This window comes from Malaclemys terrapin, chromosome 9 (genome assembly GCF_027887155.1).
Source record: "Malaclemys terrapin pileata isolate rMalTer1 chromosome 9, rMalTer1.hap1, whole genome shotgun sequence".
In the NCBI taxonomy this organism is placed as follows: Eukaryota; Metazoa; Chordata; order Testudines; family Emydidae; genus Malaclemys; species Malaclemys terrapin.
In genome coordinates, this window is record NC_071513.1 from 45,021,107 (window position 1) to 45,046,347 (window position 25,241).

A 25,241-nucleotide genomic window follows, 5' to 3' on the forward strand; every position below is an offset into this window, starting at 1 on the left:
TTTGTAATTTCTTTTCAAAGTCTGATGCCACTTTCAAGAAAATGCAGGCAAATTATTTTAACTACACAAGCCTTGTTTTTCAAAATGAAGTGCTAGAGATTTGTGCAGATTTAATTTGCAAAGAAATTGTATGGCAGTGAATGAGACCGTTTTTTTTGCTGTAATTTCAGATGAGGCCAGGTCATTTAAGACAGAGCAGCTTTCAGTTTGTATCTCATACGAAGACCTAGGGATTAAAAAAAGGTTTGTGTGCTTCATCAATTGCTCGCCTTCCCAAAATGCAAATGGCATTTATACTGCAATAAGAAAAGCTTTGGAGACAACTGGATTACAGAATCTGCTGATTGTTGCACAGTCTTATGATGTCAAGTATCAGAAGGGTAGCCGTGTTAGTCTGGATCTGTAAAAAGCAACAAAGAGTCCAGTGGCACCTTATAGACTAACAAATGTTATGATGGTTCTTCAGTGATGACAGGACATGTAGCTGGGGTTCAGCACTTAATGAAAAAGACCATCCAACTGCAATATATGTACATTGTATGGCACACAAACTCAACCTCATCCTCGTGGAATGCTGTAAAGTAAGTTGAAGTCCTATGGGCTTTCTTAATATAATTGAGAAATTGTATTCAGTCTTTGTGGAGCCAAGCAATCAGAGTTTTTGCAACATGCAGAAAGCTTTAGGTCTTAAGTGTCAAGAGATTGTGCAGCCCAGTGACACGCATTGGCCATGTAAATGTAAAAGTGTGTTTGCAGTAAAAACGCAATACACTACCATCATGCAGTGTCTTAAAGAACTCAGCGAACAAGGCAAAAAGTGGTCTGTAGAAGCAAATGGCCTTTATCATGTGTGGAGTTTCATTCATTGCGTGATTATCTTTCAGCATAGTGTAACCCCCAAGGAGATTACATAGATTCCTGGGACTCTGTTTGCTGGCAGCTCAGGGAGAGGCACACTGTCCCTGGTAGGGAGGGGGAACCAAGGCAGACACAGAGTCAGCCCAGCAACCAATAGGGAGTGACAGGCCCTCCCAGGGAGAAGCCATTTTGTAATCAGTCTGGAGCCAGCCATGAAAAGGGCAGGACTGGCTGTGTGGGGAGCTGGTGAGTCCCAGGCCTGCATGCATGGTTCCCCCTGAGAACAGGCCTCTAGGGATCTGACAGCAGATCCCTCAGCTGGGTTTTTCCTTCCCCATTGATGATTCCCAATTTGTAGCATTTGCTGGGAAATTTCTCCAGCCAGGCTGAGTTCGCCCTCCAGCTCCCTAGGTGAGATCAGTCACCACATGGTCAGTTCTGCTCTGTCTGCTAGTCCAGGGAAGCTGCCTGCTGAGTGTGTGACTGGAGGCTGGGCTAGGAGGCTAAAGTTTGGATGTTAGTGTAGTTGTATAACCTACACCTTGAGCCCTGCACCCCTTTGTGGTGAAGGGAAATCTTGGGACGGACACAGCCTGATTCCTGCCTGAGGAGGATTCCTGCCAGCAGACAGCAGCCCCTCTGCAGTGACTGAGGAGTCCAGCATCATCTTCGAACCTGAGGATCATTCATGGAGTTTGTGAGTGCACCATCTTTTAGTTAGTTAATCAGGGAATTTGTTTTGGGGACTCCCTGAACTGTGTCCTCAAGCCAAGGAGTAAGGGTTTGAGGATTTTATAACCTGCTGCATATTACACCTGTGGAGGGATTTACTACCTCCTCCCACTTGTGAGTCCTTTGGGCTGTACTGAACCCAGTCAGCCACACTGCTAAACCACTGCAGAGAAGAATTTTGTGGTTATATGTCATCAAGGGCCCCAGCAAAGTACACGTACCAACAGGACACTAATTTTACATTTGCTACATCAAGTCACGTGTATTTTCAGTGTGGGCACCGGTGACCCTAAAAATAGTGTTTCACCCTGTTATGTTGTATTTGTCTCCTGTTTAATAGAATTATTGTGTTGAATATATTTTTATGTGTTTGTGTTTATTTCTTGGAAGTCTCCAACTATCTGGCAAGTAAGTGGGGATTACTCTGTAGTTAGAATTTTCCGCCCAAGCTGCCCTGGTGACCCTGCCAGGAAGGAGCGATGGGGGTGGAGGCACCGCCAAATAATTTCATAGGAAAAAAAGAAAGAAGATACACCCTGCTGAGTGGGTTGCGGAATCCAAAAGAACCCAGATCTCTCCATCAAAACCTGTAAGTGAATTGGCATTAAAAGAGGTAACCAGGTGGAGAGGGGCGCTACAATATTATGAAAGTTGTTCATGTCTCTCACAAAGGACTTCAAGGTGTTGGTACCATGCTTGCAAATGCTTCATCTATCATAGGAAAAATGAAAGTGTACTTTGAAAAATGCAGACGTGAAGAAGGCTGGAAAGAAACATGGGAAGAAATCTCAGAATTTTGCCGAGACCGCAACATTGCAGTGCCAGATGAAGATACTTCAACCAAGAAAAAAGAAGGAGAATTGTAAAAGCCTTGGCAATCCTTACGGACTTCATTGTCCCAATAACTGTGGGTCAAAGAGAGCATGTAGAAGAACCAACAAATCCTCATGAAACACCCGAGTGTTTAAGTGCTCCTGAATAAAACAAGTGAGATCAGCAGTTACACCTTCCTATTTTGGATTATATAATTGTAGAATTAGAGAGCCCATTCTCAAAAGAATCAATGGAAATTGCTGAAGTCTGTGATTCAGTGTTAAGTTGTGACAAAAATGGCATTCAGCCACTCTTGCAGAAATATGCATTCCCACTCATCATAAATCCTCACCTTACAGCTGGAGAAATAGACCTTTTTGCCAGTACTGAATTTCTTGTTACCTTTCAAAGATTAAAAAGAAATACCTCAAATCATGTACCCAAACTATTACAAACTCATTCAGTTAGCTCTCATATTGCCAGTTGGAACGGCCACATCGCCATAAGTTTTTCTGCTACGGGACAGATTAGAAACGGGATGTGTTCATAGAATAGATGAGAAAAGAAAGATTTTCTTCACTGGCTCTTCTTCACATAGAAGCCAATTTAACTGCAAGACTGATTCCTAAGAACATTATGGGTGTTCACAGTAACTGAAGAGAAAGAGGACTGCATCTAAATTAAGGTAAATACAGTATTTCTAGACAATACTGGGTTTACAATGGTTCAAAAGGGGCCCCGGCCCGGCCCACTCCACTTGTGCTGCGCCCGGAGCAGCTGGGTCCTCTCCACCCCCCCGGCTCCTCCCCCCCCCCACCGCTCGCTCCTCTTGGCCGGCAGCCGGCTGAGGGCTCCTGTCTGCCCCCGTCACCGGCAGGCAGCTGCCATTGGAGATGGGGCCGGAGAGGAGCCCTCGGCTGATGACTGTCCGCTCTGGGCTCCTCGGGGGCGGGGCCCACCTCTCCCTACTGCTCTGCAGAAGCAGTGGGCTGGGAAGTTGATGGCTGCCTGCCCGCCCCCAGCAGCCCATGCGAGGAAACACCTCCTCCGCTGTGGGCACCTCCAGTGCCAGGCAGGCAGGGCTGGGTGGAGCGCCGGGGGACGGGGCCACTCTGTGCTCCCAAGCTTCAGCTGTCCTTCCCCCTGGCACTGTGTTTGGAGGGGGGATCCCTGCTCTGCTCTGGCTCAGCAGGGCCGGGGGGCAGGGCGTAGGGGAGGTTTGTGTTTTGGGATCCTAGGCAGCGAGGGTCTGTTGCGGGGGAGGGGGGGCGCTGTGTAGTTGTGGTGGTGGGGCTGTAGGAAAGGGTACTGGACAGTGGGGGAGATCTGTGCATGTTGGAGCCCTAGGGAGTGGTGGTTGTGTGTGGGGTGCTGGGCAGTTGTGGTGGGCCTGAAGGCAGGGGGGCTCTGGGCAGAGGTGGTGGGTGTGCAGGGTGCTGTGCATTTGTGTGTGGGGGGGTGCTGGGTGGCGCTGCATGGACCCTCCCCCAAGGGGAAGGGACACGCTAGCAGCACAGGGCCAGGCGGGCCAGTGTGTATCTGGCGACTGATGGTTTGTAAACAGTGCCCTCACACTGGGTAGAGTGGGGCTGCACCCGCCATGCCATGCCCCGTTACCCCTGGCCGGCCTCTTGTTCCAGGGACCAGCCTCCCCACTCCAATGTTGGTTGGGAAAGAACACTGGCAAACAAATGTCCTGGCCCATATGGAATTGCGAGACTATCTTAGGGAGGAATTTTGGGTGCGATCTGAGTTGCACTTTGTCCCTATAGAAAGCTGTATAAGGAGACTCCGAGGTTAGGGCTCGTAAGTCGGACACCCTCCTTGCCGATGTAATGGCCACCAGGAATGCCACTTTCCAGGAGAGGTGTTGGAGACAGCAAGAGGCCAGGGGCTTGAACGGGGGCCCCATAAGCTTGGAAAGGACCAGATTAAGGTTCCAGGGAGGGACTGGCGGGTGTGAGTAGGAGAACACTCTCTCCAGTCCTTTGAGGAACCACACCACCATGGGGTTAGAGAACACAGAGCATCTGGAATCCCCTGGGTGGAACGCTGAAATGGCAGCTAGATGCACCTTGATTGAGGAAGGAGCGAGACCCTGATGCTTGAGGTGCAGGAGGTATTCTAGGATGACTGGGATAGTGGCCTGGAATGGCTGTATCTGCTTAGGCTCACACCAGCAGGAAAATCTTTTCCACTTAGCTAGGTAGGCCGCCCTAGTGGAAGGTTTCCTACTGCCAAGGAGAATTTGTCATACCGGAAGAGAGCACTGGCTCTCCATAGCGTTTAGTCAGAGAGCTTCCATGCCATGAGGTGCAGAGACTGCAGATCCGGGTGGAGCAGGCGCCCTCTGTCCTGCGTGATGATGTCCCGGTGTAGGAGCAGGGCAATCCAAGTGGCCACTGACAGCTCTAGCAGGGTTGTAAACCAGTGCTGCCGAGGCCAGGCTGGGGCAATCAAAATTATCATCGCCTGGTCCCTGCGAACTTTGAGGAGGACTCTGTGGATGAGCGGGAGCGGAGGGAAGGCGTACTTCAGACTCCCGCTCCAAGGGATCACGAAAGCGTCTGCGACCGAGCCCGGACTGTGGTTCTGGAACGAGCAAAACCACAGACATTGGCTGTTGTCCTTGGTGGCAAAGAGGTCCATTTGGGGAAATCCCCACTTCTGGAAGACTGACTGCAAGATGTCCGATCTTATCAACCACTCGTGCTTGCGGTACGACCGGCTGAGGCTGTCTGTTAGCTTGTTCCGTTCTCCCAGGAGATATGACACTACAAGATTAATGGAGCGGGCTATACAAAAGTCCCACAGAAGAAGGGCCTCTTGGCAGAGGGGAGAGGAGCGGGCTCCACCTTGCTTGTTTATGTAAAACATGGCGGTGATGTTGTCTGTCAGAACTGTCATGCTGTGACCTTCCTTCACCTTCTAGCGTGAAAGGTTTGGCAGGCTAGACGAACCGCCCTGAGCTCCTTCACATTGATGTGGAGCGACATCTCGGCTTTGGACCACAAGCTCTGCATCCTTAGGTCCCTAAGTGAGCTCCCCAGCCGAGGTCTGACGCGTCTGTCACCAGCGTCAGAGCAGGCTGCGGTGCGGCAAAGGGATATCCTCGCATACTACCGGCCAATTCAGCCACCAGCGCAGGGAGTCCAACACCTGGGCCGGGACCATCACAACAAGGTCTAGGGAATCTCTGCCCGGGCGATACGATTGGGCAAGCCACGCTTGTAAAGTCCTGAGCCACAGTCGAGCATATTTGACTATGTGGGTGCACAGTGCCCATGTGCCCTAGGAGCTGGAGGCAGCATCTGGCTGTGGTAGTGGGGAACCTTAGCATTGAGTCTATGACCCGCTGGATGGCCAGGAACCTGGATTCCAGAAGGCTCGCTCGCGCCTGCACCGAGTTCAGCACTGCCCCGATGAACTCCAGCCTTTGGGTTGGTATCAGGGTAGACTTGGGCAAGTTGACCAGAAGGCCCAGCTTGCGGAATGCATCTAGGGCCACCATCACATGGGAGCAGACCTCCTCTTCAGACCAATCCGCGAGGAGCCAATGGTCTAGGTATGGGTATACCCGTATTCTCCTCTTTCGCAGGAAGGCTGTAAACACTGACATGCACTTTGTGAAGATGTGCGGGGCTTCCGCCAGGCCGAACAGGAGGACCGGAAACTGGTAATGGTGCTGGTCTATGGCAAATCGTAGGAACTGCTGGTGAGCGGGGTGAATAGTGATGTGAAAGTACACATCTTTCATATCGAGGGCAGCATTCCAATTCCCGGATCCAGGGACGGGATAATAGTGCCTAGGGAGACCATATGGAAGCGGGCCTTGACTAAGAACTTGTTGAGCCCATAAAGGTCTAAAATGGGCCGAAGGCCCCCCTTTGCCTTTGGGATGAGAAAGTAGCAGGAGTAAAACCCCTTTCCCCTTAGTTCCCCAGGGACTTCCTCCATCTCCCCCGCCTCTAGGAGCAACTGTACCTCCTGCATAAGGAGTTGCTCGTGAGAAGGGTCCCTGAAGAGGGACAGGGAAGGGGGCTGGGTAGGAGGGAAGGAGGAGAACTGCAGCGTGTAACCTACTTGTACCGTGCGTAAGACCCAACGGTCCGACGTTATATGGGACCACGCCTGGTAGAAGTGGGACAAGCGGTCCGAGAAACGTGGGGAAGGATCCGGGAGCTGGGTTGGTATGCTGTCCTCGAGTGCACCTTCAAAACCCCTGCTTGCTGCCAGGCTGGGGCTTGCCCTGGCCCTAGCCTTGACTAGGCATGTTATTCCACCTGTGCCTGCTGTCTCTGCCCCTCCTGCGGTAAGGCTCCTGCCTGGGGCGGGACTGGTGCTGTTGTTGTGACGGTTGGGGCTTGAATGGCTTCCTCTGAGTGCCGGGATGTGCATGCCTAATGACTTGAGGGTTGCCCGAGAGTCTTTAAGGCTATGCAGCCTGGCATCCGTTGGGTTAGAAAAGAGGCCAGACCCTTTGAAGGGGAGGTCCTCGATGGTGTTCTGGACCTCTGGCGGAAGTCCTGAAGCCTGAAGCCACGCTGAACGCCTCATCACCACACCTGAGGCGATTGTTCTGGCTGCTATGTCTGCTGAGTCCAGAGAGGCCTGTAAAGAGGTCTTGACGACTGCCTGCCTCTCTTCTACGAGGGCCATGAACTCAGGCTGAGAGCCCTGGGGCAATGAGTCTTTAAATTTGGAAACTGCTGCCCAGGAATTAAAATTGTGCTTGTTTAGGATCGCCTGCTGGTTCGAAATCCGTAATTGGAGGCCCCCAGAGGAGCAGACCTTCCTGCCAAAGAGGTCCAAACATTTAGCCTCCTTGGCCTTGGGGGCCGGGGCTTGCTGGCCATGACGCTCCCGTTCATTCATGGCTGAGATGACCAGCAAACAAGGGGTTGGATGAGGAAAAAGGAAGTCTTATCCCTTGGACGGGGCGAAGTACTTCCTCTCCACCCTCCTTGCTGTCGGTGCGCTGGAGGCTGGGGTTTGCCAGACCGTCTTGTAGTTAGACTGGGTGGTTTTTATGAGCGGGAGCACAATTCTGGAGGGACCTTCAGGGCTTAGTATGTCCACCATAGGATTCTCCTGCTGCACCACTTCCTCCACCTGTAGGCCCAGGGTGTTCAAAAGGGCCATTGGCCTGGCGGTGCCCATTGGGGATGCCACTCGGTCTGGGGCTCCCTGCTAGCCGGTGCCTTGTGGGCATAGCTGGAGCAGCCTGAGTCGACCTCGGATTCTGAGGATGCCAATCTCGAAGGCCCAAGGCGGTGCCATGGCGCGGTGCCGTCGAGGGGCTGGAGAGCAGCTTCTCCCCAACCGGGACCGGTACCGATGCTCTCAGGACCGGGATTGTTGCCTTTTACCCAGGGCTGGGGATTGTGGCCTTATGTCTCCTTGGTACTGGCTTAGTGTTAGTGCCCGGGGAGCGGTGCACCGGGGGAGCCGGTGCCGTGTGCTGGCTTGGTTCCAGTGCCATCGAGTCCCGCTGCGTCAAAGGTAGCTGGGAGTCCACAGAGGTTAAGCTCAACCAGGACCGGTGCTGGGGGAGTGACCTCGAGCGGCGCACCATTGCCGGCTTGCCCCTGGACAGCACCCTTGGTGATGGTGCCGGAGGCTGCTCCTTGCCTGGGCGGGGCTTGCTGCCGACAGCTCGATGAGATCTTTTGCCGCCTCAAAGGTGTCTGGCGTGGAGGGTTGTTCTAAGATGTCCTCCAGCCCTTCTTCTACGCTCGACCCACTTAGCCCGGGGCTTGACGGGCCCTGCGGCTCAGAAGCCACCAGTGTTGGTGCATGTCCTGGGGTCGCACTGCCCTTCTGAGTGCTTGGTCCCTTGGGAGGTGCCGCCTTCTTATGTGGGGAGCGCCCTGTATCGCCTTTCGGCTGCCCCTTTGACCGTACTGGAGAGGTCGAGCGATGGCTGGGCTTGTCCTACTGTTTCAGTGCCGCATGCTTGCGGTGCCCCACCGGTGCTGGATCACGGATCGATGCCGGGGCACTCTGCACCGAGGATGCCGGCACTGAAACCGCGTTGCAGCGCGGCCTCCATGAGCAACTGCTTGAGGCGAAAGTCTCTCTCTTTCTTAGTTCTTGGCTTAAAGGCCTTACAGATCTTACAGCGCTCAGTCTGGTGCGCTTCCCCCAAACAACAGAGACACAAGTTGTGGGCATCATTATCGGCATGGGCTTGCGGCACGTTGCACAAGCCTTAAACCCTTGGGCCTGCAGCATGCCCCACAGCCCAGGGCTGGTGCTGGAAACAACTTCCAGACACCTAAGGAAGCTTAACTATCTACTATTAAGAAGTGCTCACTACTTACAACTATTAAGAACAGATAACTGCTAACTACTGATATGCTAAGGGATCACTCACAAGCGAGAGAAGAGTTGTTCCAACGCCGCTACAGATGGTAAGAAGGAACTGAAGGGGGGTCGGGTCGGCAGGGGTATATATGCACCAGCGTGGAGGCGCTGCTCTGGTGGGCTCTCCTGCTGACCCGACAGGCAGGGCCGGCTTTAGGAAGTGCGGGGCCCAATTCGAACAGTTTCGACAGGGCCCCAGCAGGGATGACTAAAAAAAAAGCCACTTAAAAAGAACCCTTTCATTTCTTCCATGTATTATTTACTTTCCATGACTATATGAATAATAACAAAATTATATATTACATACATTACATCATATATTAATTAGCTGATTTTCACTTTCATATTAGGAAAATAATTCATGTTTTGATAGTTGTACAACTGATTTTCTTCAATAATGTTTATTTTATTAAAATTTATAAAATATTTCCTTATTAATATAAAATTGTGCCCTCCTCTCTCCCCTCCCCCCAGCGCCTCCCGGCCCGCGGAAACAAACCCTGCTTCCACAGCGCCGCCCCGCTGAAACAGCTGTGGGCCGAAAAGGAAAGGTGCGGGGGCGGGGTTGACATAGGGTGACCAGATCACCGCAGTAAAATAGGACCCGACTCCTCCCCGCTCGGCCCCACCATCACACCCCTCTTCACCCCCTAGCCCCCCGCTGGCTTGCTGTGTCCCTCCTAGTCAGTCCCCCACCCACCACTTGCCTCCTTTCACCTTCTCCCTCCCCTGCCAGAAACCCCCATGCCCGCCTCTAGAACCCCTGCTGGCTCACTGCTTGCCTCTTTGCCCACCTGCCGCTTGCCCACCCGCTCGCCACTCGACCCCCGCCCCCCAAGTATAAAGCCTCATTCAAAGACCCAGGGGTCAGTATATTACTGCACACAGCAGTCAATCAGTGCAATTGTAGATAAATCTCTGCATTATGCATTTTTGTATAACTTCTATATGACTTTGTATTGAACCTTGGTAATGTTATAGCTGGCCCCTAAGGTAATATAATTAAGGTAAAAGAAAAATGTCTTTTTGCTAGAATAGGGTTACCATATTTAAAAAATAAAAAAAGAGGACACTACACGGGGCCCTGGCCCCGCCCCTTTCCCACCCCCAGCCCCGCCCCAACTCCACCCATTCCCGCCCCAGCGCCGCCCAGTCCCCAAAGTCCCTCCCTCCCAGCCACGCGAAAAGGGCTGCCCAAGCGCTACCGGCTTCACAGTTTGCCGGGCAGCCTCCAGACCCTGCGCCCGCGGCCGGCGCTTCCCCAGCACAGCTGGAGCCCGGGAGGGGAAGCGCCTAGCCGGGGGCGCAGGGTCTGGAGGCACGGGGGCTGCCCGAAGCCGGTAACGCTGGCTCGGGCAACTTGGCTCTTAAACAGAGCCGAAGAGTCAGGGGAGGATCAGAGCAGCTGGAGCCTGGGAGGGGAAGTGCCCGGCCGGGGGCGCAGGGTCTGGAGGCTGCCTGGCAAACCATGAAACCGGTAGTGCTCGGGCTTCGGGCAGCCCCTATGCCTCCGGACCCTGCGCCCCCGGCCGGGCACTTCCCCTCCCCGGCTCCAGCTGCTGTGCTCCTCCCCTGACTCTTCGGCTCTGTTTCAGAGCCAAGCTTCACGAGCCAGCGCTACAGGCTTCGGGCAGCCCCTGTGCCTCCGGACCCCAGCCGCTGGAGCAGAGCAGCTGGAGCCGGGGAGGAGAAGTGCCCGGCCGGCGCCTGGGGTCCGGAGGCAAGGGGGCTGCCCGAAGCCGGTAGCACTGGCTCGGGCAGCTTGGCTCTTAAACAGAGCCGAAGTCTGAGTCTGGGGAGGAGCGGAGCAGCCGCGGGAGAGGAAGTGCCTGGCCGGTATTTTTCCCGGACATGTTCGGCTTTTTGGCAATTCCCCCCGGACGGGGGTTTGATTGCCGAAAAGCCGGACATGTCCGGGAAAAACCGGACGTATGGTAACCCTATGCTACAAGTAGAATAAGATCTTCCCCCCACTTTGTAATCAATTGACCTGTTGAATGAATGAGGTGTGAATGAGGAAGGTGTGGAAGGCAGGCACTTCCAGACAACTGCAACCCTTGGAGAGGGGCTGGGAGCCAGCCAAGAAGAGCTTTGCCCAGGGCTGAGTGGGACAGAGTTTGGGTGCAGGGTCCGGGCTGGGGCACGGTGTGGGGTGCAGGATGGGTGGAGGGGTGCAGGCTCTGGGAGGGAGTGCAGAGGGGTGGGTGCAAGCTCTGGGACAGAGTTTGGAGGCCGGAGAGGGGGTGGTGGGTGCGGGGGGGGGGGGGGGGACTGCCATCACATGTGGCTTCCTTCCTCCCCTGCGGCCCCTCACCATAGCCTCGGTGGGGGATGGGGCTGCCCCTTGCCCAGTGTTTGCAGGAGTGGTGGCTGGGGGGAAACCCAGTCAAACTCTGCTTTTACTCTTTCGTTGATGGGTCACTTTAACCCCTTACAAACCTCTTCCCGCCTCTCTCACCCCCCTTTTCTACTGGGCTTGTTTGATCTTTTCGGTGGAGCCAGATGAAAACCACAAACCCCAGTGAGAGCAACAGGCTGGAAGACTAGACTGAACCCACCACCCATCCAGCAAATGTCCCCGCACCTCCCGGGCCACCTGCTTCCACTCCTGGCCTCTCCTAGCGCTGCCAGTGATTCTGTGTGGCTGCATCAGGTGGGATTTCAACCCCCCCTCGCTAAATTCACCCCTATTTTGTGACCACTCTGCACCAAGAGCACCTTCCTTCCCAGCCCTAGAGCTGCTGGATGGCTAGAAAGCTGAGCGGGTGTTTGATCAATCTGGAATATTATCGTGCCCCCCCCCCCAAACTGAATGTCCACACACCTTTGGAGGGGGGGGGAGATATTCCTCCCCCCCAAAGCCGGTCTATTTTATTGTTGCAGGGCAAATGAAGGAGTCAGAGTTTAATGGAAATATTCAGCCCCTACAGTGGTCTTGAGGCAGGGGAAACAGAGTTGATGGGAAGGGAACTGGTTTGGATAGGAGTCCCCTTCCCCCTCCTTTGCAAAATAATTTGCGGAGGGGAATCAGATCACTCCGTGCCTCAGTTTCCCCTCTCTTGGGGGAGAGGGGAGAGATAAAAGTCTCAGCCTGCCCTGTTGCAGACCTTTCGCATTCTCCCCTCTTGGTGTATTTGATTTCCTCCTCCAAACCTCCTCTCTCTCACCTGGAATTCACAACACTAAGTACTGGCTCGGGGCTTTCTTCCTGGGTTACATGATCACGAGTTTAGTTTTGAAACAGACACAGGCAGGCACAAACTCACCCTCAAACAGCAACACCACCGAAAACCACAAAACCAACCCAATATTACAAACCTATGGGGAATCACGGGGTCAAACACTTACCGACCGAAGCCCCAGCAGCTGCTCAGGTGAGTGAGGTCCACATTGCAGAGATTCCTGTCTCCCACCCGACGGGAAGCCCCCTAGGTGTCTCCTCCAGGTGAGTGCTGAGGGGAGGGGAGAGGAAGGCTGCAAAGCACATGTGCCTTCTCCCCTCCTCCTGACCTGCAACAGCCGCTGCTGCCTCTGCCTCGGCCCCCTGCCGCCCAGCGTCTCTCGTTGCCTAGCAGCAACAGCTGCTGCTTCCGGGAGAGCCACAGAGCTTTGCTTCAGGCAGGGACACTGCCTGATCTGCGCGGGGCCCTCTTAGGGGCGGGTCCCAATTCAGGGGAATCGGTGGAATCGGCCTAAAGCCGGCCCTGCCGACGGGAGCCACTAAGGGAAAAAGTTTCCGACATCTGTGCACGGGGCGTGCACACACCTAATATGGAATGGACATGAACAAGCACTTGAAGAAAAACCAAATATCTGTTGGAAAAGTAATATGGCAAAATAGAAAATGCCTGATCATGGAATATCAGGGTTGGAAGGGACCTCAGGAGGTCATCTAGTCCAACCCCCTGCTCACAGCAGGACCAATCCACAATTAGATTTTTGCCCCAAATCTCTAAACGGCCCCCTTAAGGATTGAACTCACAACCCTGGGTTTAGGAGGCCAATGCTCAAACCACTGAGCTATCCCCACCCCCAGTCTTGAACACATGGTCTAGATGAATTACTATAAAGTGGGTGAACAACTGCTTGAAAGATTGTACTCAAAAAGTAATCATCAATGGTTTGCTGTCAAACTGAGAGGACTTACCTAGTAGGATCCTACAGGGGTCTGTACTGGGTCAGATACTATTCAACATTTTCATTAATGACTGGGATAATGGAGTGGAGATTATACTTTATAAAGTTTGTGAACGACATCAAGCAGGGAGGGTTTGCAAGCATTTTGGAGGGCAGAATTAGAATTCAAAACAACCATGATAAATTGGAGAATTGGTCTGAAATCAACAAAATGAAATTCAATAAAGACAAGTGCAAAGTACTACAGTTAGGAAGGAAAAAACCCAAATGCTTAAATACAAAATGGGGAATAACTGACTAGGTGGTAGTACTGCAGAAATACATCAGGGGAGTTATAGTGGATCACAAATTGAATATGAGTCAACAATGTGATGCTCTTGTGAAAAAGACTAATGTTCTGGGGTATATTAACAGGAGTGCTGTATTTAAGACCTAGAAGGTAACGTCCTGCTCTACTCAGCACTGGTGAAGCCTCAGCTGGAGTACCATGTCCAGTTCTGGCTGCCCCACTTTAAGAAAGATGTGGACAAACTGGAGAGAGTCCAAAGGAGAGCAACAAAAAGGTTAAAAAAAAACCTGTGCATGTTTTGTCTTGTGAGACGAAAACTGTGGGGGGACCTCATAGTCTACAGACATGTTAAGGGCAAAACAGGAGATTTAGGTTAGATATTAGGGAAAATTTCCAACTTTAGCTGGCATTCCATAGGACTGAAGAATATTCCAGTCTATGCAGGCTGTCAAATGCCTTTGGAAAATCCATGAAATTGATAAGGGGAGCTGCCATTCTACATGTTCTTCTATTATGATCCTTAGTGTGAATACGTGATCTACACAGGATCTCTTGGGTCGAATCAAGACCATCTCTGCTGTTGTTTGACATTGCCATAGACTGGATAATGAAGAAGCATATTAGCAAAACACGCACTGGTATAGCATGGGTAGATGGCAAATGCCTAGAAGACCTAGACTTTGCTGACAACAAAAATGATTAGGGGTATGAAACAGCTGCCGTATGAGGAGAGATTAATAAGATTGGTACTTTTCAGCTTGGAAAAGAGGCGACTAAGGGGGGATATGATAGAGGACTATAAAATCATGACTGGTATGGAGAAAGTAAATAAGGAAGTGTTATTTACTGCTTCTCATAACACAAGAACTAGGGGCCACCGAATGAAATTAATAGGCAGCAAGTTTAAAACAAACAAAAAGAAGTATTTTTTTTCCACGACACACAGTCAACCTGTGGAACTTCTTGCCAGAGGATGTCGTGAAGGCCAAGTCTATAACAGGATTAAAAAAAAAACTAGATAAATTCATGGAGGATAGGTCCATCAATGGCTATTAGCCAGGATGGGCAGGGATGGTGTCCCTAACCTGTGTTTGCCAGAAGCTGGGAATGAGCGACAGGGGATGGATCACTTGATGATTACCTGTTCTGTTCATTCCCTCTGGGCACCTGGCACTGGCCACTGTCAGAAGACAGGATATTGGGCAAAATGGACCTTTGGTCTGACCCAGTATGGCTATTCTTATGTTCTTATGGGCGGCGCCCCTGAACAGTTACAAACAAAGACAGACAGACAACCTGGCAAAAACAGTAGGCCAAGCAGGACTCAAAATTAGTTATGCTAAACAGACATCCTTGAAAACCCAGATGTCAAGCAGTAACATCACATCAGAAGGCAAAAACCCCCAAGAAAGTAGATTAGTTCACCTACCTAGGCAGCATCATATCGGCCAGAGACCTCAAGAGGGAAGTGCCTTCAAGGATAGGAAAGGCATCCACAGCATTTAGTAAACTTAATAATGTATGGATATCAAAGATATATAGCACCAGAACAAAACAAAGAATTTTCAATTCAGACGTAATCTCAGTGCTAACATATGGGTGCAAGAGCTGGAGATCTATCAAAGTGTTAAGACAGAAAACTAGATGCCTTTGAAAGTAAATGCCTACAAAAGATTCTGGGCACTGGTTGGAAAGACTTCATTATCAATGGAGAGAGATGAGAAATCACCAACCAGCATCTCGTTTCCACCAGAATCAGAAGAAAGCACTGGACATATTTGGGGCATGTACTTCAGATGCCAACACACAGACTCCCACACGAAGCTATCAAGTGGAAACCAACTGGTGTGAGGAAACAAGGGCGCCGAAGAGAAACTTTAAGGAGTACTCTTAGCAGGAGGAGCAGAACAGTTGATCTCAACACCATAGAGAAGAGAGAAGCAGCAGCAAATGACAGAGAGGAATAGAAATATCTAGTTTCTGCCCTGTGCACCAACACTGGCATGAGAAGGATGTAATGTAATTGTTAGATATGACAGTCCTGTCCAAAGGACCAATTTTACCCCCTTCCTTACAGTAACGCATAGCAGGAAAAGCACATGCTGTCCTGGCTGTGCCATTGGGAGCTGGAATGAATAAGTTACTTAACTTACAGTGACTGGACATTCTTTGAGATGTGCAGTCCCTATTTATATTCCATTGTGGGTACGCATGGTCTCTGTGTGCCCAGAGTCAGAAAATTCTTGGAAGTAGTGACTGTTGGTCCATGCATGTGCCCTCGCTCTCCTCATGCCTCCAACTGAGGAGATAAAGGATGGGGTGGACCAATCACCTCTCCAGTTCCTTCTCTACAGCAAATCCAAGAATAATCCGAAGCAGAGGAGAAAGGAGAGTGGGTAGTGGAATACAGATACAGATCACACATCTCAAACAATCTCCACTTACTGTAAGATAAGTAACTTCTTCGTTGAGTGCTGGTCCATATGCGTATTCCACGGTGGGTTACTGACTAGCAGAACTCAAGTAGGAAGAGGGTGTGAAGATGCAGGTGGCAGAGCCATTTGGACTACCACTGTCCCAAAGGATGCATCAGCAGAGGAACTGCTTTTCATATGTCAAATAGAGGTACTTCTTGAAGTGATGCCATTGAGATTGCTTGTGCTCTTGTAGAAGGAGCCCTCACACCATGAGGGGGAGGAAGATAATAGAGTAAGACACAGCAGAAGATCCATTTAGAGATCCTCTGAAAGGATATAGCTTGACCTCAGACTCATTCTGCTACAGTGAAAAACAGTCTGGGTTATTTTCTGACTGGCTTTGTTCTTTGCAGGTAAAAGGCTAAAGCTCATCCAGGGAATGAAGTCTCCTCTCTTCTTCAGATGCACGTGGCTTCAAAAACACCCAGAAACAAACAAACAAAACAAACACAGGTAAGTGGATTGACTGACTCAGGTGAAACTCTAAAACTTCTTTGGTGGGGAATTTAGGATGTAAATGTAATGAGGCTGTGTCTTTATGCAACATGGGGTAAGGCAGACCTGCCATCAGTGCTCCGAGCTCACCTACCCTTCTGGCTGAGGTGATGGCCACAAAGAATGCAACTTTCACAGATAGGAGAGAGACAGGAAAATGTAGCTAGTGGTTTGCAGGGAGGTTTAGAGAGTATCAAAAGAACAAGGTTTAAGTCCCACTGAGGAGTATGTTTCTTTACTGGCAAAAAGATTCTGGAAAGGACTAATCAGAACCTGCTAGTTAGTGGGTGAGCAAAAATTGAATATCCACATAAAGATGGGTGGTACACACTGATAGCTGTCAGGTGTTCCCATACAAACTTGATGGAGATACCAGCCATTTTTAGAGAGAGAAAATACCCTTATTTTGGGCTATATAAGGACTTATGGTTAAAAATATGGGCTTCATCAAAGGGCAGATCCTCCATGGTGTTCTGGACCTCCCTGGGAAACCCTAAAGTGTGAAGCCATGATTCAAAGGCGCAGCACAATGGCTGTTGCCATTGACCTTGATGATGTAGCTGCTTCATCTATTCCTGATTGAAGCGCAGTTCTGGCAACCAACTTCCCTTCCTCAATGAGAGAATGGAACTGAGACCTATCTTATTGAGGAAGCTTGTTAATTAAGTCTGTGAACTTGGAATATTTAGCAAACAGCATTTGGTAACTGGCTATTCTGAACTGAAGGCTAATAGATGTGAAGACTTTCCTTCCAAACAAATTTAGGCATTTACCTTCCTTATCAACCAGAAAAAAGAACAGGAGTACTTGTGGCACCTTAGAGACTAACAAATTTATTAGAGCATAAGCTTTCGTGGACTACAGCCCACTTCTTCGGATGCAAGTGGGCTGTAGTCCACGAAAGCTTATGCTCTAATAAATTTGTTAGTCTCTAAGGTGCCACAAGTACTCCTGTTCTTTTTGTGGATACAGACTAACACGGCTGCTACTCTGAAACTTATCAACCAGAGTAGCTCTAGGATGTTGCTATCTAGATCTCTTCATGGCAGCCTGGACAACTTGGAAATTAGGTGCAGGATGAGAAAAAAATAAATCCCGCCCCTTGGCTGGGACAAAATAGTGTTTCTCGGCCCTCTTAGCGGTAGGGGCACAAGACTGCTGGGGTATGCCAGACTGCTCTAGCTGGCTCTACTATGGCTTCATTAACAGAAAGTACTATTCACCTGAATCCCAAAAGTTGTAAGATGTCCAAGAGGTTATGCTGTGGATCCTGGACTTCCTCTAGGGAGATCTATAATTCCGCTTTAACCCTAAACAACAGTTCCTGGAACTGCTTATGGTCATCTGTTGAGGGATGGGGATATTGGAGTGACAGCTTCATCCAGAGATGAGGACAGTCTTGTTACCACCGGTGGAACCACCAAATCCAGCTAATCTTCTTCCTGGTAATCTTCTTCCACAGGGTCAGTAGAAAGCTTTGGTTGTCATCCCGCAGGGGAAGGGTGGACAGATTTGTTCCGACCGTGTAAAGGGGGGGTATGGGTCCTATGGTCCCCGCTATGGGCAATAAGAAGGGTCAAAGGGGGGTTGTGCAGATCCCCATGGCATGAGTACCGTCAGTTCTGAGGCAGGTGCTGAGGTAGCTTTTATGAAAGCTTATAATGTTCTGAACCTGATGGTCATTAGGAGATCCATTTACAGGTTACGGCTGTGAATGTATTCATGTACAACATTGTAATTGTAGTGCAACTACAACATTATCTGACCACAGGGGGTGAAGTAATCAGGCAGGGAGGGGCACCTCCCAAGCTAGTTGTTTTCAGAAAAGCAAATTAAAATACCTATCCCTTGTCCAACCAGGCAGGGATTTCCCTACACCCCCCCTGAATTTCCCCAACACCCCCCAGCCCCAGTAGTCAACTAGTTACATGCAGTGTTGCCAATTTAGTCATTGGTTGGAAATTTGAATAGAAACTGAAACTTTAATACACACTTTAAAAGCATATCCAGTGTATGATAAAATACTTGTACCTAAAAACATATAATAGGTTTGAAAAGTATGAACAAAGACCAGCTTCCTCACACCGCTGTTTTTTCTAACAATATCAGCAGATTCATTTCGGCAATGTTGGCCAACCTTATAATTTCAAATGATGATTTGTAAGCAAGGTCTCAACGAGCTCTCCACTGACAGCTAGTGATGAGCCTGGGGAGGGAGGAAAGCTTAAGGACCAGACTATTTACATGAACTCACCTACTCTGCCTAGTATCCAGCAGACAGAGCTGTGTTGCCCAAGAGACCAATTTTGGCTTGTGTTTGGAGTTTCTGTACTAAACATTTTTATTACATTATAATTAATTTTTATATAAGAACAGCTATATTGGGTCAGACCAATGATCCATCTAGCCCAGTACTCTGTCTTCCGACTGTGGCCAATGCCAGGTGCTTCAAAGGAAATTAACAGAACAGGGCAATTATTGAGTGATCCATCCCCCGTCATCCACTCCCAGCTTCTGGCAAACAGAGGCTCTTAGATCATGGAGTTGCATTCCTGGCCATCCTGGCTAATAGTCTTACCCCTCATCAGTCCTCACCCTCTTCCACTGTATTTTTGAACAATCCCCCCCCCCCCCCCATTTCAATTCCTGGAGAAAACACGGCAACAGGAGGACACAATGGTGGACCATTACAATTAATGGAAAGACATTGAAACTGAAAAAGAAAACCCCAGTCCTGGAAAGGAGGGAGTTCCTCCCCATTCTGAACAACCAGGAGTCAACATTCTAGGAGATAGAGGGGAAAAAGGAGAGAAAAAACCTTTAAAAAACATCCAGAAACTGAGGGCCAGCATCTAAGCAGGGTGCTGTCTGTGAAACACTGGATCCCCTCTAGGACAGAGGAAACTGAGCTGAGGCAATAGATAACTTGTATTAGAAAAGGGAGTGCAAAGCCTGAAATCAATTTGTCTCTTTATGTTTATTTTCTGTGTAACTTGAATGTGTTTGCTTTTCCTTACTATTCCATCTCTGAATTTGTAATTTTTCTATTAAGTAAACTTTTTGTTGATTTTCACACCAAGCAGATCTCTGTTATGCAAACCATGTGGAGCATCTGTGCAAAGTGAACTGATGACTGAGGGCAGGTTTCAGTTCTTTGAGGGGGATGAACCATAGGGGAAAATTTCAAGTGTCAAGTAGTTAAGAACGCGGGGAGATGGATTTGGGAGGACTTGGGATCAGAAGGAATTGTTGAGATCACTCAGAAAGAAGGGAGGGACCATATGCTTGTAGACTGGCTACTGGTGTCAGTGCACTGAACCATAGCACCAGAGTATTAAGATGCTCAAAGTTACAAAGAAAGGGATGACAAAACCCCTTGTTGCTCTGCAATCCCCAAAATGTCACAAATACACAGGGACCAGCACTTGAAGAAGAAGGCGGCTCTCCATCGACAGAGCCAAGAGAATTTCTGAGCACCATGGCCTGAGCTATTGCTCCCACTGCATTGGTGGATTGCCAGTTGAGCTCACAAACACCAGGAACAATATCCATTTCTCTTTTAGTACCAGCAAGTTCCAACAGCTGAGCTAGACCCAATGGTCCATCTAGCCCAGTATCCTGTCTCCAGCAGTGACTAGTACCAGAGCTTCAGGGGTAGTGCACAGATCAGGGCAATTCTGGAGAGATCCATCCCTGTTTTCCCCTCCTGACTTCTTGCAATCAAAGGTTTAGGGTCGCCCTGAAAATAAAGTTACATCCCTGAACTAAGAGGCATTTATGGACCTATTCTCCATGAACTTATCTAGTTCTTTTTTGAACCCAGTTATACTTTTGGCCATCACAGAGTCCCACTGCAATAAGTTCCACAGGTTAACTGAGCGTTGTGTAAAAAAGTACAGTAACTCCTCACTTAACATTGTAGTTATGTTCCTGAAAAATGCGACTTTAAGCGAAACCATGTTAAGTGAATCCATTTTCCCCATAAGAATTAATGTAAATGAGGGGGTTAGGTTCCAGGGAAATTTTTTTCACCAGACAAAAGACATATATATATATATACACACACACACACACACACACACACACATACAGTATAATTTTTAAACAAACAATTTAATACTGGTACACAGTGATGATGATTGTGAAGCTTGGTTGAGGTGGAGGAGTCAGAGGGTGGGATATTTCCCTTACTGCTAAATGATGAACTAGCAATTGGCTATGCCCTCAAGGGTTAACTCTCTCACTCTACAAGGCAGCAAGAATGGAGGGAGATATGCGCATTTCCCCTTTAAGTGCACTGCCTTGTTAATTAGATCAGCTTGCTGAGACTGCAGCTGCTGCAAGCTCCCTCCGTCCTGAGCCCTGGTGTGTCCCCCCTGCTCTATGGAAGATGGGGTAAGCGGGGCGGAGGGGGACACCCTGACATTAGCTTCCCTTCTTCCCTCCCTCCCCCCGGCACAGCAAGCAGGAGTCTCAGGGAGCAGCTCCAAGGCAGAGGGCAGGAGCAGCACATGGCAGTGGGGGGAGGGACAGCTGCAACTGCTAGCCTGCACAGGGAACTTAGAGGGGGGGGGAGCTGATGGGGGGCTGCCGTCCACCCTGGTTCCAAGCCCCCTCCAGCTAGCTGCAACAGGCTGCTCTTCCTGCAAGCAGTAGACAAAGCAGGCGGCTACCAAACGACGTTAGAAGGGAGTATTACACAACTTTAGACGAGCATGTTCCCTAATTGATCAGCAACGTAACAACGAAACAACACTAACCAGGACGACTTTAAGTGAGGAGCTACTGTATGTCCTTGCGTTTGTATTAAACCTATTACTGCAATGGATGACCCCTGGTTTTTGTATTGTAAGAAAGGATAAACAACACTCCTGTATTCATGATTTTATAGATCTCTATCATATCTCCCCTTAATCATCTCTTTTCTATGGGCTTGTCACACTTAAAATACTACAGAGGCACCACTGTGCTGCTGCAGCACTTCAGTGTAGACGCCACCTATGCTGACAGGAGGGGGTCTCCCATTGGTGTAGGTAATCGGTCAATGAAAGAACACTTCCATCAACCTAGCGCGGTCTACACAAGGACTTAGTCGGCTTAACAACGCCAATCAGGGGTGTGGATTTTTCACCAACAACCCAACAGACATAGTTAAACTGACCTAATTTTCTAGTGTAGACCAGGCCGTGGCTAAAAAGCCCTAATCTTTCTAGTCTCCTCTTATGAAAGCCATTCCATACCCTTGAGGATAGAGCTAGGCTGTTCTCAGTGGTGGCAGATGACAGAACAAGGAGCAATGGTCTCAAGTTGCAGTAGGGGAGGTCTAGGTTGGATATTAGGAAAAACTATTTCACTAGAAAGGTGATGAAGCACTGGAATGGGTTACCTAGGGAGGTGGTGGAATCTCCTGCCTTAGAAGTTTTTAAGGCCCAGCTTGACAAAGCCCTGGCTGGGATGATTTAGTTGGGGTTGGTTCTGCTTTGAGCAGAGGGTTGGACTAGATGACCTCCTGAGGTCTCTTCCTATGATTCTATGATCTTTGTTGCCCTACTCTGAATCTTTTCCATTTCCACTATGCCCCATCTCAAAAAGGGTAATCATGGATTTATACTGTAGCATTATGATATTTTTCTGTCTTATTTTCTTTCCCTTTCCTAATAGTTCCTAACATTCAGTTAGCCTTTTTGACCACTGCTTAACACTGAGCTGAAGTTTTCAGAGAATTATCCACGATGACTTCAAGATCTCTTTCTTAAGTGGTAACAGCTCACTTAGAACCCATATGTGTAGTTGTGATTATGTTTTCCAATGTGCTTTACGTTGCAATTATCAATATAGAATTTCATCTGCCGTTTTGTTGCCCAGTCACTCAGTTTTTGAGATCCCCCTGTATTTTTTGCAGTCAGCTTTGCACTTAACTATCTTGAATAATTTTGTATCATCTGTAACCTTTGACGCTTTGTTCATTCCCCTTTCCAGATCATTAAGGAATACAGATCCTTGGGGACCCCGCTATTTACCTCTCTCCATTGTGAAAACTATTTATTTCCACTCTTTGTTTCCTATCTTTTGACCATGAGAATACCTTCCCTCTTATCCCATGACTACTTAGGGTACGTCTACAGTACGAAATTAATTCAAACTTATTCTATTCGAATTTTCAGAAGTAATTTTATACATTCGGTGTTGTGTGTCCCCACTAAAGCGCGTGAATTCGGCAGAGTGTCCACAGTACCGAGGCTAGCATCGAATGTCGGAGCGGTGCAATCCCACAGTTCTCACAGTCCCGACGCCCATTGGAATTGTGGGTTAAGCTCCCAGTGCACTATGGAGCAAAAACATTCTCACGGGTGTTTCTGGGTGTGTGCCGTCATTCGCTCCTCCCTCCGTGAAAGCTACGGCAGACGCCATACTGCCAGTAGACGGTGCAGTACGGTGCACCGCCTGTCTCTATGAATCCACCCTCTCGTCTTTCTATCTACCCTTTTATCTAACCATTTCCCGCCTTTTTTCGGCTACCGTGAACCAAGCAGCACAGCTTCTGCCGCAAACTCTGCTCTCCCGCTCTTGCATGGCTAGCTAATTTTTCCATGTTGTCTGTCCTGGGCTCCCGTGGAAGCTACAGAAGGCAACAATTCCCCGCCATTTTTCGGCCATCGTGAACTGAGCCGCACAGCTTCTGCCGCTTTTTCCATGTTGTCGGTCCTGGGATCCCGTGGAAGCTACAGACGGCAACAATTCCCCGCCGTTTTTCAGCCATCATGAACTGAGCCGCACAGCTTCCACCGCTTATTCCATGTTGTTGGTCCTGGGATCCCGTGGAAGCTACAGACGGCAACAATTCCCCGCCGTTTTCCGGCCATCGTGAACTGAGCCGCACAGCTTCTGCCGCAAACTCTGCTCTCCCGCTCTTGCAGCTCTCGCGAGCTTCCCGACTCCGTGAAAGCTACAGAAGACAACCATTTACCGCCTTTTATCAGCCATCTTGAACCGAACAGCTCTCCTACGTTTCGCGCCCTTTTCCCAAGATTACCCGTTCAGGCGCCATAGCACGGCAAGCATGGAGCCCGCTCAGATCCCCGCTGCAGTTTTGACCATTGTAAATACCTTGTGCATTATCCAGCAGTATGTGCAGTACCTGCAAAACCGGGCGAGGAAGCGACGACAGTGCGATTACTATACTGATGAGGACATGGATACAGACATTCCTAGAAGCACAGCATGTGGCGATTGGGAGATCATGGTGGCATTGGGCCAGGTTCATGCCGTGGAATGCCGATTCTGGGCCCGGGAAACAAGCACAGTCTGGTGGGACCACATAGTGTTGCAGGTCTGGGATGATTCCCAGTGGCTGTGAAACTTTCGTATGCGTAGGGCCACTTTCATGGAACTTTGTGACTTGCTGTCCCTTGCTCTGAAGCAAAAAAGACACCAAAATGAGAGCAGCCCTCACAGTTGAGAAGCGAGTGGCCATAGCACTGTGGAAGCTTGCAACGCCCGACAGCTAATTGCTGCTTGTTGTGTGCTCCACAATATCTGTGAGAGTAAGGGGGAGACGTTTATGGCGGGGTGGGAGGTTGAGGCAACTCGCCTGGCGGCCAATTTCGCACAGCCAGACAACAGGGCGATTAGAAGAGCGCAGCAGGGCGCGCTGCGCAGCAGAGAACCTTTGAAAGCCAGTTTCATGACTGGCCAGGGTACAGTGTGACAGTTGTGTTTGTTTCTCTTGAAATTACCTGCCTCCTATATATATGTATATATATGAAAGGAAATAAAGTCAAAATTGTTTAAAAACTGTTCTTTATTATTTGTTGCACAACACATTGAGAGAAATCAGAAGGTAGACCGGGGGAGAGGGGGGTATTGGGTTGGGGGGTGGAGAAGGACAAGTCCAGAAACCAAATCAAAAGTTCGCATATGCCAGCTTTCTGCTGCTTGGGCGATCCTCTGGGGTTGAGTGTGTGGGTCCCCGTAGCCTCCCCCCTTGTGTTCTTGGGCATCTGGGTGAGGAAGCTATGGAACTTGGGGAGGAGGGAGGGCAGTTATACAGGGGCTGCAGCGGCAGTCTGTGGTCTTGCTGCCTTTCCCGCATTAGATCCACCATACATATCCACCGCATGTCAGTTTGCTCCCCCATGAGCTTGACCATAGCGTTCTGCCTGCTCTCATCGCACGCATCCCTCCTCTCTTCGTGTTACCGTAATGCTTTACGGGACTCTGCAATTGTTTGCCTCCATGCATTCAGCTGGGCCCTATCAGTGCAGGAGGGCTGCATGAGCTCGGCGAACATGTCATCCCAAATTCGTTTTTTCCACCTTCTAATCTGGACCAGCCTCTGGGAAGGAGTAGATAAGGGCCGCGTTGAAACATTTGCACCTGCGGGAGGAGAAAAAGGGAGGGCAGTATCTTTTAAAATACATTTCAGAGAACAAAGGGGACACTTTGGTGTGAGTAAGCCATCACACACGGCCGGGCAACAGAATTCAGCTTGCAGGCAGCCTAGGGGCACACAGGGTTTTGCTGCTTCTACATTCATTTCAATGTTTTCAAACTGCTGGGTCCCCTTTCCCATAGCAAGCAATGCCTGGTGGGTTTGCCATATAAAAGGAGGGCCTGCGGGCTCTCTGGGATGATCGCTTCACACAACAACACCCCCCCGCACCCACTGTGTGGCTCCGATGAGGCTCTGAGCAGGGATGAGCCCTTTAAACTAAATGCGAACAGCCCAGCGTGGCTGGGTTTCCACCCCACCCCCCACCACATGGTTCCGATCAGGCTCTCACTCACCAGAAGTACCTTCTCCAGGGTCATGGTCTGGGATCCCGCCTTGGGAGTGGGGGGAGGCTATTGGCTCCAGCGTTAAGAATAGTTTCTGGCTAGGGGGGAAAACGCATTCCCCACTTGCCGCCTGTGCACTGTCCTCCTCCTCCTCTTCGTCCTCCAATGACTCTTCCTCCTCGCTCCGTGCAACTCCCCCCTTGCAGGTGTCCACAGACAGTGGTGGCATCACCCCCCCATAATTGCATGCGGCTCATGGTAGAAGCAGAATGTATGGGTCTGTGACCCAGAGCACC

The 25,241-nt window shown here is 49.8% G+C and overlaps 1 protein-coding gene and 1 long non-coding RNA gene across 6 annotated transcripts in view; one reads left to right on the plus strand and one right to left on the minus strand.

The window, feature by feature from the left end:
- Positions 1-25,241, minus strand: part of MID2 (midline 2) — a 432,473-nt gene that overhangs the window by 290,804 nt on the left and 116,428 nt on the right. The window lies entirely within an intron of this gene.
- Positions 1,160-23,880, plus strand: LOC128843199 (uncharacterized). Its single transcript, XR_008446195.1, has 3 exons — positions 1,160-1,555; positions 16,026-16,125; positions 22,147-23,880. It is a non-coding gene; the product is annotated as an uncharacterized LOC128843199 (long non-coding RNA).